Consider the following 17573-nt stretch of genomic DNA (forward strand, 5'->3'; position numbering starts at 1 on the left):
GGGTCACTCCCAGTGATGCACAGGGGTTACTCCTGGCTCATGAACTCAGGAATTACTCCCGGCATGCTTGAGGGACCATATGGGATGCTGGGAATTGAACCTGGGTCAGCCACATGCAAGGCAAATGCCCTACCTGCTATGCTATCACTCCAGCCCCAAAGATTCTAATTTTTTGAGAACGAAAAATGTCATTTTTCTCATTTCACTCTTTGTCATAGAGTGAAGAAAGTGATTGTTTGACAATGTGCCACAGTATTCTCTTAATATTAATAAGACCACTGTTTCTCTTCATAGATTAATTAGGATCTCATATTAAATGGCTTGAAGAATTGCATTGGTAGAGGAAAAACAAAGTTCTATATCTAGTTTTATAATACACTGATTTATTTTCTTACTCATGTGTTGACCTTTTTCTGTTTAATAAGAATTTTAATGAGAAGTTTGATAAGAATAAAGTATCAAACAACATGCATTTTAAAGAAAATTAGGGAAGCCAATGCAATAGTGTATTACTAAATGTCTTCAAACTCAAAAGTACTGAAAAATACTAGAGAATATTGACTATGTTATAAAATTGTGCACTGGTTGACTTTCTTACTAATTAATTAATTAATGTTTCTGAAGATATAAAATGCTAGTGTTTCAATCTTTCATGAAATCTTTTTTGATGGAAAGAATCTACGTATTAAGTCATTACATGTTTTGAAGATATAAAAGGGTCCATTGTATAGCTAACATTTTTATATTCAAAAAATAATCATTGTCCTATCACAATAGTTACTGAAAGTCTAGTTATTTTTTATGTTTTTACAAAAAAGCAGAAAACCTCTTCAAATAATCATTTCTCAGAAAGATGCAAAGTTAATGTTTTTTCTTTTTTTTTGAAGTAAAACATATTTATTTTAAAAGGCTTTTGAAGGTGGGGAGGGGAAGAGCGTGAAGGGGAGGGAGAGAGTAACATGCGCAAGAGAGAATGCAGACTTCCCAAGGGTGGAGAGAGCCCCTACACACATCCCCTACACACATCCCAGCATTGGACATGAAAGCATGAAAGCACACATCTCAAGAGGGGAGATGTGGGTGACACATGTGTTCAGGCACCACATGCGCTAGGACACATGGGCGCAAGCAGCACATGGGCTCGGGCAGCATATGCGCCATTAACGTTTTCGACAATGTGTCATTGCAAGAAATAACACATTAACACTCTAGTCTTATCTCAAGATAAAGACAAAAATATAAAACAAAAGAGAAATCAAAACAATGTTTTGAGTAAGTTGTGAAGCTTCTGCATATCCATTTTTCTACCGATAGAATGGAAATAGGAACAGTTTTCTTGGAACATTTTTTTTTCATTTTATATTTTATTTTATTTTTTTTATAATAATAATTTTATTGAATCACCATGTGGAGGGTTACATAGTTCTCAGGATTATGTCGGTTATACAATTCTCAAACACCCTTCCCTTCACCAGTGCCCATCTCCCATCACCAACCCCCCCCAGTATACCTGCCGCCCCCTCCCACCTCCCCAGTCCCCACCCTTGTACATGATAAGTTCCACTTCGTTTATGCCTTATCTCGATTACATTCCATGTTTCAACACATAACTCACTACCGTTGTTGGGGTTTCCCCCAAAAAAGGAAAGCAGTCCTATTGCCAAGGAGGCATTTGATAGTTCTCCACTGCTAAGAATATAGAGATATTAAGTCCCGCTGTTTGTTACATAACTTTTCTTTTTCCCCCTTGCCCCGCGCCACCGAGTTCACGCCTGTTTGGTAATCGCCACGCTGCCTGACAAGGGAAAAAAAAAAAACGAAAAGGATGGTTATTTCCCGTCATCGGCAGGCGTGGGGCTCTGGCTTAGTTGATAGACTAGTCGAGTGTCTGCAAGCAGTTTCTGGAACCGAAGGGCTTTGCGCTGGTATCGGCTCCGGCTCGAGATTTCACCAGCGTCCCGCTGTTCCATGTACATAATTTTTCCCCTTGTATCCCATTCCTACGCCACCAGGTCTGTTTGCTTAATGGACATCACACTATGTTTGACACCACGCCGCGTTTCTTCCCGAGAAAGAAGGATATTTCTTCTCAGCTGGTGTGGGGATATAGCTTAGTTCAGTCTAGAGAGATGGCTACCACTTTGATTGCCTTCAATATTTCAGCAACAGACTTACTATTCTTGTTAGGATCTCCCACAAAAGTCCGACCCATTAAAAAGGGACATATTACATATTGCTGATGCTAAGATGACATTAGGTCGTGGGGCCGCGGCAGCGGCCGCGCGGTTTTGGGTTTCTGTATAAAGTCCAGGGAAAGTACAACCAGAAATAACATCACTAAAACCTTTTACCCTTTTATGGTGCTCATAAGATGGAGAAGCCTAGAGAGAGGCTCGGCGTCTCCATTTTGCGCTCAGGAAAACGGCGGATCCTGCGCTGTGCTCAGGGGGGAGGTGTGGAGAGAGAGAGAGGTTAGAAGAATTGGGGGATGCCCGGCTCCCACTGTTTCAGCGCACCGTGGGGTCTCTGGTCCCATGCCGGAATTAGTTCAGTGGGCTGTTTGGAGTCCAAGGGCGCTTCCTTGGGCTCTTCCATCATGCTCGCTCCGCAGCAGGGTCCAAAGGGCTCTTGGAACATTTTTAGGAGACCAAATGAGTTAAGATATATCAAGTGGACCAGAGACAGTGCGTGAGGTCAAAATACTTGCCTTATACATGGCTGACTCTGGTTCAAACTGAGCATCCCATATGGTTACAGGAACACCACCAGGACTGATATCTAAGCAGAGAGCCTGGATAAGCCCAGAGAAGAGCCAGCTGTGTCCCCAACTACCTGCCCACCCAAAAAGAATGTGATGCAACACAATCTTGGATCAGCATATATTCAATAATCAATAAATGTTGCTCCTTCTCTCTTTGACCCCTTTGTCCCTTCCTTTAAAATATACTATCTAGGGGCTAATTCGATAGTTCAGCGGGCAGGGCACTTGCCTTACACTTGGCTAACCGGGATTCAATCCTTTGCGCCCTGGGCTGGAGCGACAGCTCAGCGGGTAGGGTGTTTGCCTTGCACACGGTCGACCCAGGTTTGATTCCTCCGCCCCTCTCGGAGAGTCCGGCAAGCTACCGAGAGTATCTCGCCCACATGGCAGAGCCTGGCAAGCTACCCGTGGCGTATTTGATATGCCAAAAACAGTAACAACGAGTCTCACGATGGACACGTTACTGGTGCCCTCTCGAGCAAATCGATGAGCAACGGGATGACAGGGACAGTGACATAGTCCCCTAAGCCTTACCAGTAGTAATCCCTGAGCACAGAGGCAGAAGTTGCCTGTGTAAGCATTGCTTAGTGTGGCCCAATTGGTAAACAAAATAAAAAATGAATAAAAATAGAAGATTTTTATTGGCATAGATGGGCTCAGTACCTGGTTATAGTTTATCTGCCTGCTATAGAAACCCTATCTGACTTGAAATCCTGCAGATACGAAGTATATATTTCACTGGCTGCAACTGGACATGGAGGATTTCTTTTCGTTTAGGTTAATATGTTTTACGAGAACAATAGCTCTGGTTGTCCCTGCTTGATAATTCTTGCACCATCAGTCTACCTACAGATGAAAGGGCTTTCTCTATTTCATAGTGAAAGGAAAGTTGTTTGATGTCATTTTGAAAAGTTTTAAAGAAGATGGAAGGAAACCTAGAAATTAAATAACAGAGATCGGCTCTTAGGAACTTCAGAATGGAACAATATGTATTTCTGTTCACAGGAAACTTCACCATTCAAATGTGTTCATTTTTTATAAAGCACCTCCTAATTTCAGAGCAAACACTGAAAACTGAGCCTATTAAATCAGAACAAAACACTTTTGAAAACATCTTTGGAAAAATACAATTTTGGCACAAAGAGATGAGAATCAAGAAGGATGAAAAAATCAAAATGGAATTGAGTATGAGAGAGACAAGCTCTCAGTTGGTTAGTTATTTGTGAAATTGTAAAGTAGCAATCAAAGGGGAGACTATACCCATCAGCACATATTGTTCCGTGGTGCCCCTCCTTCACTCTTTCAAACATTTCAAGAGTCAGGCAATTACAGGGGCCAGGGATCTGCTTTGCAGGAAAGAGAGGACGGAGTGGACTGTAGTGAAGTTATGTATCAAAAACCTTTCTCTATTCCTTTGGCATTTTCAAGTTCTCCCCTTCCCTTCCTTGGCATGCTCCCCCGGCACAGACAAAAACATTCCCTAACCACCACACCCGAGCATATTTCCTCCCCTATTTCAAAGTATGAGAACACTCTGGTTCGTTAAAGGCAGTTTTAATCAGCAATGATCTTCGGACTAGAGAGAAAAGACAGTGAGGTGCTGACCTGGCATGCAGCTGATTCCGGTACCATCTTCCCCAGCCCTGCCAGGAAGGATCCCTGAGTGCAGAGCCAAGAGTAAGCCCTAAGAACAGCCAGGTGTAGCCCTAAAACAAGCAAACAAGAAAGAAACGTTGACTTTGGATTAAGACAGCATGGATAGGATCCTGTTTGTGGTAAAATATGCTGCAAGTTGCTAGTTGTAAAATCTTGGTCAAGTTTCTTTAAATAGGTGTGTGTCTCTTTCATCATCTGTGAAATAGAATTGCTGTTAATATATTAATACCAGAATAAAAAGAGTTAATTAGTCAAGGATTACAAAATGCTCCACAAAGTGCCAGAAATGTAATTAGTACTTTACACTAAGTCACCTGTATAGACAGTTAATTTGACCATCCCCTGTCAGAAGGTTTAAAGCCTGAGGGGAGGAAACTGGAGTATGAGTCTGTTTTAGTTACCATGTGAGGAAACATCTTTAGTAATTCTACTTAACTCCAAAAACACGTATGAACTTAACATGATGTTGTAGGAAGAATAATGCATAACCTCCCTTCCCACTTCCTCACCCAAAAATGTCTCGTTACACTGAATCTGCAAGTGTTACCTTAAATGGAAAAATGGTACTTTAACATGCTATCATAACTAGTATACCCCAAAAGTATTCTGGGTGGTCAATTCTAAAGCAACATGTCCTTGAAAATAGAGACACTTTCCTGATTGTGGTAGATAAGGAGATGGGCTAGTGATGAAATAAAAGTCAGAGATGAGACACTGATGGTTGTGAAGACAAAGGAATGGTGCCACAAACCAAGGAGTATAGGCAGAATTTAGAATCCAGTAGTGAAAGCAAAATCTAGGACCCAAGAGAATAAATAGCATCTCAAACACAAGCATGTAAGCAGGATCTAGAAATTGGGGGAAAATATAGGAAAAGCCTTCTCTCACTAAGGTTAATAAAAAAGAATGCAATCTTGAAGTTATCTTGGTTTTTGTCTAGTGAAATTCATTCCAGATTTTCAATCTAGAGAACTACCACTGTATCACTGTATCACTGTCGTCCCTTTGTTCATCAATTTACTTGAGCAGGCGCCAGTAACGTCTCCATCATTCCCAGCCCTGAGATTTTAGCAGCCCGTCCTTATTTGTCTTTCCCAATGATTGGAGGCTCTTTCAGAGTCAGGAGAATGATACCTGTTATTGTTACTGTTTTTGGCATATCAAATATGCCATGGGGAGCTTTCCAGGCTCTGCCATGTGGGCAGGATACTCTCGGTAGCTTGCCGGGCTTTCTGAGAGGCATATATGTATATATATATATATATATATATATATATATATACACACACATATATATACACACATACATATATATGTATATATGTGTATATATATATATCAATGTAAAGAGAGGGGTTCATCAGGGCAACACAGTTTCACTGAAACTCTTCAGCTCCAGCCTGATGACTGGAATGGGAACGAATGGGAGTGAAGGTCAGCAACTACACCACCTCCACTTTGGTGATGACATCGTTCTAATAACACCAAACATTAGCCAAGTGGCACGAATGCTGGCCGACTTCAACCACAGTGTGGAAAGGTCAGACTACAGCTGAATCTCACCAAGACAATGTTCATGAAAAATGAACTAGTTCCTGATGTTCCATTTGCTCTCAACAGAACGAACATCTCTGAATGCAGCAGCTATGTGTACTGGGTTGAGAACTCATCATGACGAATGATTTGGCACCAGAATTGCACAGGAGGAAGAGAGCAGTGTGGAATGCCTTCAAGAGCATTGAAGAAGTAGTTAAGAGGATGAAGAACCTCTGGCTCCAGGCACATCTTTTCAACGCCACCGTTCTTCTTGCACTAACATACACTTCAGAGACCTGAGCCCTATGAAAACAGGATGAGAATGCTATTCAGGTATCCCAAAGAGGAATTGAAAGAGCTATGCTTGGAGTACCATGTTCCACTCAAGTGAGAGAAAGAATCTGAAGTTCCGACCTCTGTCAACGATCAAGAATCAGGGATGCTATCTCCTTTGCCAAGGCATCGAAAATCAGATGGGCTGGACACACAATGCAATTCAGAGACTACTGCTGGACTAGAGCTGTTATCGACTGGATTCCATGGGATGTCAAAAGACCTCTTGGCTGACTACCTACAAGATGGTCAGACTTCTTCACCAAGACCCTGAATAAATGGTTTGAGGTTCTTTGTGTTCCTGGTATGAGTAGATGCCATTGGGCTACATTAGCATGTGACAGGGACAAATGGAGATGTTACTGGCACTTGCTTGAGCAAATTGATAAATAACGGGATGACAAGTGATATATATACATACATATATATATATATTCCCTCTATGATGATGTGTCCAGAAATATGTTTACTCATACATGAGGCTCGTCCTGAGTGTGTGGATAGCTGCCTGGAGCTTGGCAACAGTTGGGTAGTGGAGGTCGGCTGCCAGGGCTGAGTTCCTTGGGCGGAGGGGGGTCTCTCACCCACCCCCCTCTGGGGAACCCTGAGTGGAAACAGGACAACATGGAGTTCGATGGCATGGTGATGGGGGACTCATTTTATGCTCCCTTCTAGCAGAAGCAGCCATGAGTTCTGGAGGGTGGCTGATGAGATTATCTGGCGCTGGCAGGAGGTGGTTTATGGGAGTGACTCTTGGGTCAGACTGGGGGAAGCAGGCAGAGGATCTCTGCTCCTGGGTCCCATTGAGCCCAGAGTCCAAGATTACAAAGTTCCAGAACTGGAGTACTGTAAGCAAGATAATTAGTTTTAAGTTGATAAATTTTGTGTAATTTTTTGTGGGTGTCATTCGAAACCAAAATCCATGGAAAACCTTCTAGCTTGGCTCTTGCCTTCCTCTCTAGCTATCTACCTTCGAAGTCCTGAGAAATAATACTTAAAAGCGGTTCCAGGGTCCATGGTCACCTCACTGAGTATACACAGGATTCATGAGTATTTGTTGACATTTTCTCAAGAGCCAAAATAATTAACAAAACAAAAAGTAGAAATCTCATGTAGAATGAAGGAAAGGCACGTCAGGGGAGGGGGAGGTAAAAGAATTTTCTTTCAATATTCTTATCCCTTGGCATACATCTCTGTTCAATTCTAAGCTCTATTAAAATTACAAAATATCACTCCTGTCACTATGGCTTCTGATATAGCAAAAGAGATTTTGAGTATATAATTAAATTTCAAAATCAGTTGACCATAAGATAAAAAGATTATATGACATTATTACAGAGCTAGTCCATGTTTCAAATCATCAAAAAAATTGTTTTAAGAGTGGCTGTTCTCTTTGAAAGATGGAGAGGCTGAAGCAGTGGACAAGGGCCAGAACACTGGGAGCTGCCCTGAGGGGCACCAACAAGGAACAGCTCAAAAGTGTTTCTTGCCCTGCAGCTCCCTGAAGGAATACAGCCCAGTCAACACCCTGGCATCAGCTCTGTAAAACCTTTAACAGGCCCTCAATTAAAAGACAGGCTCCTCCATACAAGAAAGTTATAAGCTCTTTCTTTCACTACTATGTGAAGTTGAAAAATGACAATATCACTAGTCTTGGACACTTCACACTATTGTGGTATGGACAAAATAAGAGGTACATTTACATGGTCTCTGGTTCACTCTAAGTATTCAGTCATTACACTAGGTCTTCATCCTCCATTTATTGTCATTATTTGGGATGAGGTTTGGAATGCTAACTTAAATGTCCTGAATGCAATGTTAAAAATAAGTTTGTTGTGTAGGAGCTGATGAGAAGTTGTTAATGGTTTTGAAACAATCACTTTAAAATTCCATTACATTTTCTGAATAACTTATGTAATCACTGTGTGGTTGTTTTCCTCAATTGAAATGTAAGCAGTATATGAAGAAATGTTTTATAATATTAAATAAATTAAAACATATATTACTTTAAAATACATTATATATAGATAAATATATATCAACTTGTATCAGGAAATGTTCTGAAAAGAGAGGAAATTTTAGGAATAAAACAACTTCAGGAAATAGATATTTAATGGGGGTATTCATATAAAAGCTATATTTTAAATATGTTCACGTCTTCTATGGAAAATTAGAGAATGGAAATGCTCAAGAAAACTAGATGGGGGTGAGGAATCTGAAATCTCAGCATGAGAGCAGGAAAGATTTTATTTATAAATAATTTATTCAGGAAAGATCTCTGGAAAATCACATTTTACTGAGACCAGATGAAAGAAATAGGATGCAAATGAGACTTTTAAGGAAAGGAGTGAATGACATAGAGAAGACATAGAAGAAGAACTAAGACCCTTACGTATGTCTCAGGAACAGCAAGAAGACCAGCGTTGCTGAAAGAGATTTAACCAAGGCAGAGTAGTCCAAGAATAAGTCAGCTGACTAAGCAGGAGGAAGGGCTAGATTCTGATGGACGTCTCTTTTGCTGTTAGAATTGGAGCTCTTTCCAGTGACATGGTTGTTGCACAAAGGCTAGACACAGTCTGACCCCTGTGTAAGGACATTTGACTGGCTATTCTGCTGTGGACTGACGATAGGATAGGAGATCAGAATCACTGAGATTAGTTAGAAGAGCAGGAGCCCTGTTTTCAAATAGTCTACAAATGTTCAATCTTCCACCAGAGCTTTTTTAAATGTTGTATTTTTATTCAGGTAAATAACCATGGTTTGCAAAGTTATGGATAGCTGTGCTTTAGGCATCTACTATTTCAACACCAATTCCACCATCAGTGGCAACTTCACTCCATCAATGTTTCATACTCCATCCCCCCTCTGCGCCCCCTCCAGCCACCTTGACAGGGACATTACAAAGTTCAGGGAGGTAATATTTTGTAATGTTTAGGTCTTATGTTTTCAGTGCTGCTGAATTTGAACTTTGGGCATATAGCTATATAGCTCTCCCACATCACCAGTATAAAGCTCCAAGCCCCATTTCCCCAATCACTTCCCTTTCTCATCTTCCTTTTCTCTGATTTTTTGCCTTCTCTGTCCGTATTCTTCATACGCTCTCCCACCAGAGGTTAAAACAAAATATTTGTTTGGAAATCAAAACAGGATCTCACCAATGAAATCAACAAATAAATTGTATGTAGCACTGTCCTCCCATTGCTCATTGATTTGCTCGAGCAAGCACCAGTAACGTCTCCATTGTGAGACTTGTTGTACTGTTTTTGGCATATTGAACACACCACGGGTAGCTTGCCAGGCTCTGCCGTGTGGGGGAGAAATTGTATGTAACTAAACTAAAGGTGCTCCCTCACTCTTTAAAATAATACAGATAATAGAACTTTCTCCTTCAAAGTTCTTTATAAATCATCTGAAATGCAGCCAGCATTTAAATCTGGATTAAAATGTTGGCTGCCTTGTCATCTAACATTTGCTTTGTTCTAAAGACGTCTACTCAAATAGCTGAAGCACTGGAAGGACCATGGAAAGGATTGTGCAGCGTTTAAGTGATAAATTACCAAGCCAACCTAAAATGCCAATCTGTCTTCTCAGATCTGTGGACTGAGGCAGCATTCAGGGTTGATCATTTCTTCTTTGGGTTCTGATAGTAGAGTCTTAAATTCTGTGTAGGAAAGCTCTTCCTTTGTCTTGAGCATCTCTTTCAACTGTGTAATTCATAAAGGGAGACTGGCTGTTCATTCCTTTCCATCACAGAAGGTAATGATAGAGAAAGAAATTGCTTCTGAGTGTCTTTGCTTTATTTAGGCTTTTAATCATTAACCACATATTATCTTCTCTGTCAAATACAATATGAGGCACTGTACTCATCACTCCTGAGTCCAGAAACACCAGAGTTTAATAATTATATTTTTTAAAAATATTTAAAACCTGGTCTAACCCAGTTTAGTCTCAAGTGTTGCACTAGGAAAAACAACACGGTAAATTTTAATAAATTACCCCATCCAAATCCTGAATAAAAAGGTAGACTCTGGTGAGGGTTGGAACAATAGTACAGTGGGAGCCTGCTTGTCATGAACAATCCAGACACAATCCCCAGCACCACATATGGTCCCCCCTAGTCTGTCCAGGAATGATCCCTGAGCACTGCCAGGTATGACCCAAAGCATAACAGAAAATGAAATTCTCATGAAATATTTTAAAATGGATAAACAATAAAACCAAATTTGGATAAAAATATTTTAAACAAATTTGTATATGTCAACAAGTGTTTATTCCTAAGTTTAAAAAGAAGAAAGCCAATATATGTCTGGAAGAACAGTAGGAAAAAACTCAAGATGAAAATAACAACTTATTGTGACACTATGAGTAGTCAAGCCACTGAGGGGCTAGTTGTAGTTAAAAGCCAAAAGGACTAGGGGACTGAAGATAAGAGGCTATACAGAAATAAAGAATATGGGTTAAGACTATCGAATATGAGAAGTTGGTAGCTAACTCCTAAAAACTTAAACAAATCCAAATATCAATATAAGAACAAACAACTCTGTAAGATTATCAATACAGCAAAGAGTCTTTCCTATGTTCTGGACCCTTGGTAGATAAATTATCTTTAATTCAGTTATTCTCATAACTTATAATTTTTTTAAAAGTTTTAATTAAATCACCATGAGATACACAGTTACAAAGCTATTTATGATCTGGCTTCATTCATACACTGTTCCAACACCCAACCTCCCACCAGTTTTTATTTCCTACCACCAATGTCCCCAGATTCCCTCCCATCCAATCCCCAGCCCCCAATCCTTAGTTCCAATCTCTATGGAACTCATTTTATTTCTCTATATTTCGTGCTCACTCCCTCTCTCTGTTTCTCTTTCTCTCTTTTTCTCCCTCTCTTCTCTATCTCTCTCTGTCTCTTTTTGGGCATTATGGTTTGCAATACAGGTACTGACAAGTTATCCTGTTTATTCCTTTACCTACTTTCAGCAAACAGTTTTTATTCAGAGTGATCATTTCCAACTATCTTTGTCATAATGGTCCCTTCTCTATCCCAACTGTCTTTTCCCCAGCGCTTAAAGCAGGCTTCCAACAGTGGACCAATCCTTTGGCCCATGTTTCTACTGTCTTTGGGAATTAATCTCATATTATGAGTGCAATCATTTTATTTCTGACGATTTACAATATTGTTAGCAATAGGGTTTCACGTTCCAACACCACACTGTCCAGCAAAGTGTCTGCTTCCACCATCACTGCCTCAGGATTCTTCCTGTATGGACCAAATCTCCTTCCCTTGGCAAACTCAGTTTTTCTGGCCATTTCTCTGGTTCTGTTGTCTTTAACTATCTCTTATTCCTGTAGTATGTTTCTTCATATCCCACATGGGAGAGAGACTGTTCTGTATCTGTCCTTTTCCTTCTGACTGATTTCATTGCTACATGGATGAAACTTCTGTAGAAGAGTTTTTATGAGATTTTTAATCAAGACTATATTGGGTACCAGTAGCCCAAAGCAAGAGCACAATGTAAAAACAGTAGAGAATCTGACCAAGGAGATAACTCAAGGAGTTGGAGAACTGATGTAAGGGTTCAACAATCCAACCAGTTCCCTTTCCTCCACATCAGCACTAAGATGTGTAGTTTCAGTGGGCCCAGAGCCAAGAGACCAAACAGCATATATCACATTGCTGAGCCTGAGAACTGAATCATGTGGGCCTGTTGACTAATTATCATGGGAGTATTTGTTGGGCCCCAAACACTTCCTGCTTTCCACTCCCACAGCCATTCAAAATGGAAGTACAATAACAAAGAAATTTTGAAATCTATAGGATCCCTCCAGAGCAAACACAGAACAGGTATATATATATATACTTGTTTTTATACATATATACTTGTTTTTATATATACTTGTTTCTGGAATCTCAGTAAAGTTGACTGCGCTGAGTATGCAATCATAGATCCAATAATCCAAGAGAAAGAGCAATCACAGAAAAGGGAGAGTAAGAAGGAACAAAACACGAATCAAGCTCTAAGAATTAAAGCTAGTCAATAAGTATAAATATTTTAAGGATGGAAGAAGACACACACTTATGAAGTTAAATAATCAAAGTTGTATAGAAATTTTTTTTGGAATTATGACTTTTTTCTATTACATGTATTTTTGAAATGTGAGTAAATAAAAAAGTTACTAAATAATTGGTACATATTGTCAGATGCTAGTTATTGCAGAAATGATAAGAAAGTTGTCAGAGAACTATATCCCATTTTCTCAATGAACTATGCACAAAGAAATTCTGTGAATACCTTTTGCAGAAACAGATAGAATATTTCAATAACACTTAAACTATATACAACAGAAACAGAAACTATAAAATTACTTTTTAACAAAATTAGTAAAGAAGAAGTACTAAGTCTTAGAATTTTTAAAGGAATGATAGGGATTAATAGCCTTACAAAAACTGTGTTATTGACATTCTTTTTAACCAGATAAACTTGATACACTAAACAGCTATAATTTATCATATGCATTCTTGAAATATGATAGAACTAAGTTAAAAGTAACCCCAAACAACTTTGTGATTTCTATTGTCAATAATTTTAGATTTTGGACAATAATAATAAAAATATTAAGATAATTATAGAATAAGAGTGCATAGAATATAGAATCTCCGAATGCAGCAGCTATGTGTACCTGGGTCGAGAAATCAACATGAGGAATGACTTGGTGCCAGAACTGCGCAGGAGGAAGAGAGCAGCGTGGAACGCCTTCAAAAGCATTGAAGAAGTGGTTAAGAGAATGAAGAACCTCCAACTCCAGGCACATCTTTTCAATTCCACTGTTCCTCCTGCACTAACATATGTCTCAGAGACCTGGGCCCTACGCAAACAGGATGAGAACACTATTAGGGTATCCCAAAGAGGAATCAAAAGAGCTATGCTAGAAGTGTCACATCTCACTCAAGTGAGAGAAGGAATCTGGAGTTCTGACCTCCGTCGATGGTCAAGAATCAAGGATGCTGTCTCGTTTGCCAAGCCATCAAAAATCAGATGGGATGGTCATATAATGCGATTCAGAGATGACTGCTGGACTAGGGCTGTTACTGACTGGATTCCGCGAGACGTCAGACCACATGGCGGGGCTGGAGTGATAGCACAGCAGGTAGGGCATTTGCCTTGCACGCAGCCAACCCGGGTTTGATTCCCAGCATCCCATATGGTCCTCTGAGCACCGCCAGGGGTGATTCCTGAGTGCAGAGCCAGGAGTAACCCCTGTGCATTGCCAGGTGTGACCCAAAAAGCAAAAAAAAAAAAAAGACCACATGGCTGCCCACCAACTAGATGGTCAGATTTCTTCGTCAAATCCCTCAATGAACCATTTGAGGCTCTTTGTGTTCCTGGAGCAAGCATATATCATTGGGCTGCACTAGCACGCGACAGGGACAAATGGAGACGTTATTGGCTTCCACTCAAGCAAATCGAAGATCAATGGGATGACAAGTGATACAAGTGACAAGTGATAGAATAAGAGTGCATAACAAAGAAATCAAAAATCAAAAAGTCAGCAATACAAATAAAGTGATCTTTGTCAAGTTATGGGTAGAGAAATCTTTCTTCTCTTCCTTCTCCTTTATCCTCCTCCTTCCTTGTTCCTCCTCCTCCTCCTTTTCTTCTTGATCTTTACCCTAGATCTAAACTCAGAGATCACTCCTGGTAATTTTTTATGGTAGGAGGGGTTGAGGGACCATACAAAGTGTGGGACTGAAACCGTATGAACTGCATGAAAGACAAATACCTTACTTGCCATATTATCTCTCAGACCTCAAAAATGGCATTTTAGTACTCAAGAAGTTAAAGGAAAACAAAGTAAACTAAAAGGAAAAGAAAAATAATAACTGTAACAGGACAATGAAAGAGTAGGCAAAGTTATCAACCAAACATCAATAAAGCTCCAAGAGCTTGGTACCCAATAAATAAGTTTCTGCCTATACTGTCACACTTCCCATCTTTGGGAAGATAGATTGCAACTCACTCTCTTCTGTTATGAAGGTGAATGAATTTCAGTTGGATCCTCTCAAAGAAGCAGATTTTAAAAGTGTGTTATTGTTTGCAAATTTATCTAGAGGGCAATGCAGGTAAAGATTTAGGCTGTACTTTAGATAATTTGCATCTCAAGTTATTTCTCCAAAACCTTGTTATCATTTAAGTTTAACCACACTGATGCTGCATCACAAACAGCCACAGTAATTTCCAAAAGATGTAGCCAGGATAGGAGCGATAGCACAGTGGGTAGGGCGTTTGCTTTGCATGTGGCCCACCCAGGTTCGATTCCTCTGTCCCTCTCAGAGAGACCAACATAATCGATATGCCAAAAACAGTAACAACAAGTCTCATAATGGAGATGTTACTGGTGCCCGCTCCAGCAAATCGATGAACAATGGGGTGACAGTGCTACAGTGCAATTCTTGCTTACCTGTCAAGGCTAAGAAACTGGGGGTAACGGATCCAGTGGGATTAGCTCAGAGGGTCTTGCACCTTTGTCCTTCATTTTCCTGGCATAACCAGCAGCTTACTGGGGATAGCCTGTGATATAATGTGCAAAGTGTAGGCTCACTCATAATAGTAATTTTCAGAATTCTGCTTATGCCATCATATAATGTTCCAATGAGTTTTACTTTTGAATCGAAAATTAAGAGTGAGAATTTTATTCTGGCTCTCTAAAAGAAAGCACTACTATTCCTTGATAAAAATACAGAAGAGTAAGTGCAGTTTGACAAATTGAGCTATTAATATAATGTACTTATATGGTAGGCATTATTGATGGAGATCTTCACAAATTCCTGCCAAGGACAGGAAATAATTGACTTTTATATATTAACCTTCTTACAACCATGCCAAAGTTTTTTGTTAACATAGTAGTGTTGAGTTGTCTTTTAAAAATTATCTTGAGGAGAGAAGGCATTGTGTTGGGGATGTTCTATGTAGACTACCATACCATTCATAGAAACAAATTTTTCTTTTTTGGTTTTGTTTTGGGCCACACCCAGGAGTGCTCAGGGCTTACTCCTGGCTCTGCTCTCAGGGGTCACTTCTGGCTGGACTCAGGGAATCATATAGGGTGCCAGAATGGCACCTGAGTCAGTCTTGTGCAAGCCCCTTATCTCCTGTATGGTTTATATAATTATTTTTTAATAACTGACTTTTTAATTTACTGACCATGAATTAGAAAGTTATTCAGGATGAAATTTCAGGCGTACAATGTCCTGACCCCAATATCCACTTTCTTCCACCACTGTCCCTCGTTTCCCTCCCACCCAGCAGTCTGTCCCATGACAGTTACTTTTAAAATAAATTTTAGGCACTGTGATTTACAGTATTGTTACTGATAGGGTTTTTCATACATGAACTTCATCTTTCAGCACCCCTATCACACCGAGTGACAACTTCATTGGCCATTAGAGTTCTTTTCACCGTCTTATTCCTGCCCCCCTGAACCCCCACATTGGCAGGCTTCCTACTGAAGACCACTTCCTATTTTCTCTGTTTCTATTGCTTTTGGCTATTTGTTATGTTTATTTATATCCCAAGTATGAGGGATTATTCTGTATAGGGTTAATTATACAGACCCTAATTCTTAAACAGCAACAGCAGTAACAACAAAAGTATAGTTGGAGGGCATCAGCACTGGACATCTCTAAGATTTTTAAGAGTATATTTGGAGAAATACAGCTTCTATTAAAAAGTTAAAGAGGATTTAGTAGCTCAGTTCTTCTCCTATGCAAAAGGTGAAGTTAGAGGTTCTTTATTTTGTTCACGATTAAACCTTTTTTTTAGCTGGAAAAGAGAGTTTGAAAATAGTTTGGAAGGGGAGGTAGTAAACAATTTTAAACATAAGAAAGTGTTTAAACAAATGTTTAAATGAGAATTTGTGAGAAAACATTTAGCCATTCTACTTTAATTTAAAAAAATACCTGCATTTATTTTATCCAAAGACCAGACATTCCGACTGACCAACCTTTAGACAAAAGCATCATAAGCCATAAAGAAGAAAATGTATGTATAGCAACAGAGGCCATTCCTGTAGAGAGCTGGCAAAAAGCATCAGAAATTAAATGAACTGCTGAGAACTCTCTATAGAATGTATGATGGATGCTTCTGTCTGTGTTTCCAGTAACTAACAGTTTCATTGTAAACATGGATTCAATTATTTCCACCAATGAAAGTCCTGAGCTAAATAATACTTTAGGCATAGGATGCTATCTGCTAAATTGAAAAGACGTTCAGATGCTTATCATGAGTCAGACCATGCATCTCCTCAGAGGCCTCCATCACAATCAACTAGATTTCAGTATGCAATGCAGCTCACTTCAGATGTGTCAGAGAGAAATTCTAGAATTAGAATATTACGCTGAATAAATCGCTAATGGAGAGCAAAGATCACCATATAATGGAGTTCCCAAGGAAGATCTCTATGCTTCCAACTTGGTCCGACTTCCTTTGCTGATCTTTGCAAACTCCCAGTGGCAATCTTTCATTCTCCTTCAGTTTGACAATGGGAACCAGGCTCAGGTGTCAGTACAAGCAGCAAGCATTGACTTTTTAAATTTTGACATTCTAATGATCTCTCTATAGATTTATTCTGAAATTATTTTGCCATTTTCTTGACACATTTGTCTAGATAGTTTTGACTTTGTATCATTAGTATTGACTCAGAAGTTTTGTCTATTTTATCCACTTCTTGGAGTCTTCTATTGATCAGAAAAGTGCAAACTAAAATATAATGAAAACACTTTTCATTCTCAGAGCACCTGAAATTATCAAACACATAAACACTGGGATGGATAGATAACTCAATGAATTAGACACACATTTTACGTGCAAGAGGCCCAGCTTCAGTAATCTACAGCCCAAGATCTCTCAAGCACTGCCAGGAGCAGCACCATAAAAAAATCAAAAATAAAATGCAAGTTAACAGTGGAGAGATAACTGATAATTTGGGGAGCATTGTAAGTTTGCAACCAATATTGATGGAATGATATGCATTCAAATGGAAAGGTACAGATCCTTTGACCCAGTAATTCTACTTCGGTGACTGATGAATTGTTTTTTTTTTTTAACAGATACAAAAAAATCAATGGAATTGTAGCATTATAACGACAATAAATATAGACACAAATTCACTTCAATAGAAAAGTAGTTGGAAGAATGTGGGATATGTATACCGTGTAACCTTGTAGTTCTTTAAGGAAGGAGCTAAATCCTCATACAGTGGACTAGTGGGCCGTCCACCATACACA

The sequence above is a fragment of the Sorex araneus genome, chromosome 5, assembly GCF_027595985.1.
Source record: "Sorex araneus isolate mSorAra2 chromosome 5, mSorAra2.pri, whole genome shotgun sequence".
Taxonomy (NCBI): domain Eukaryota; kingdom Metazoa; phylum Chordata; class Mammalia; order Eulipotyphla; family Soricidae; genus Sorex; species Sorex araneus.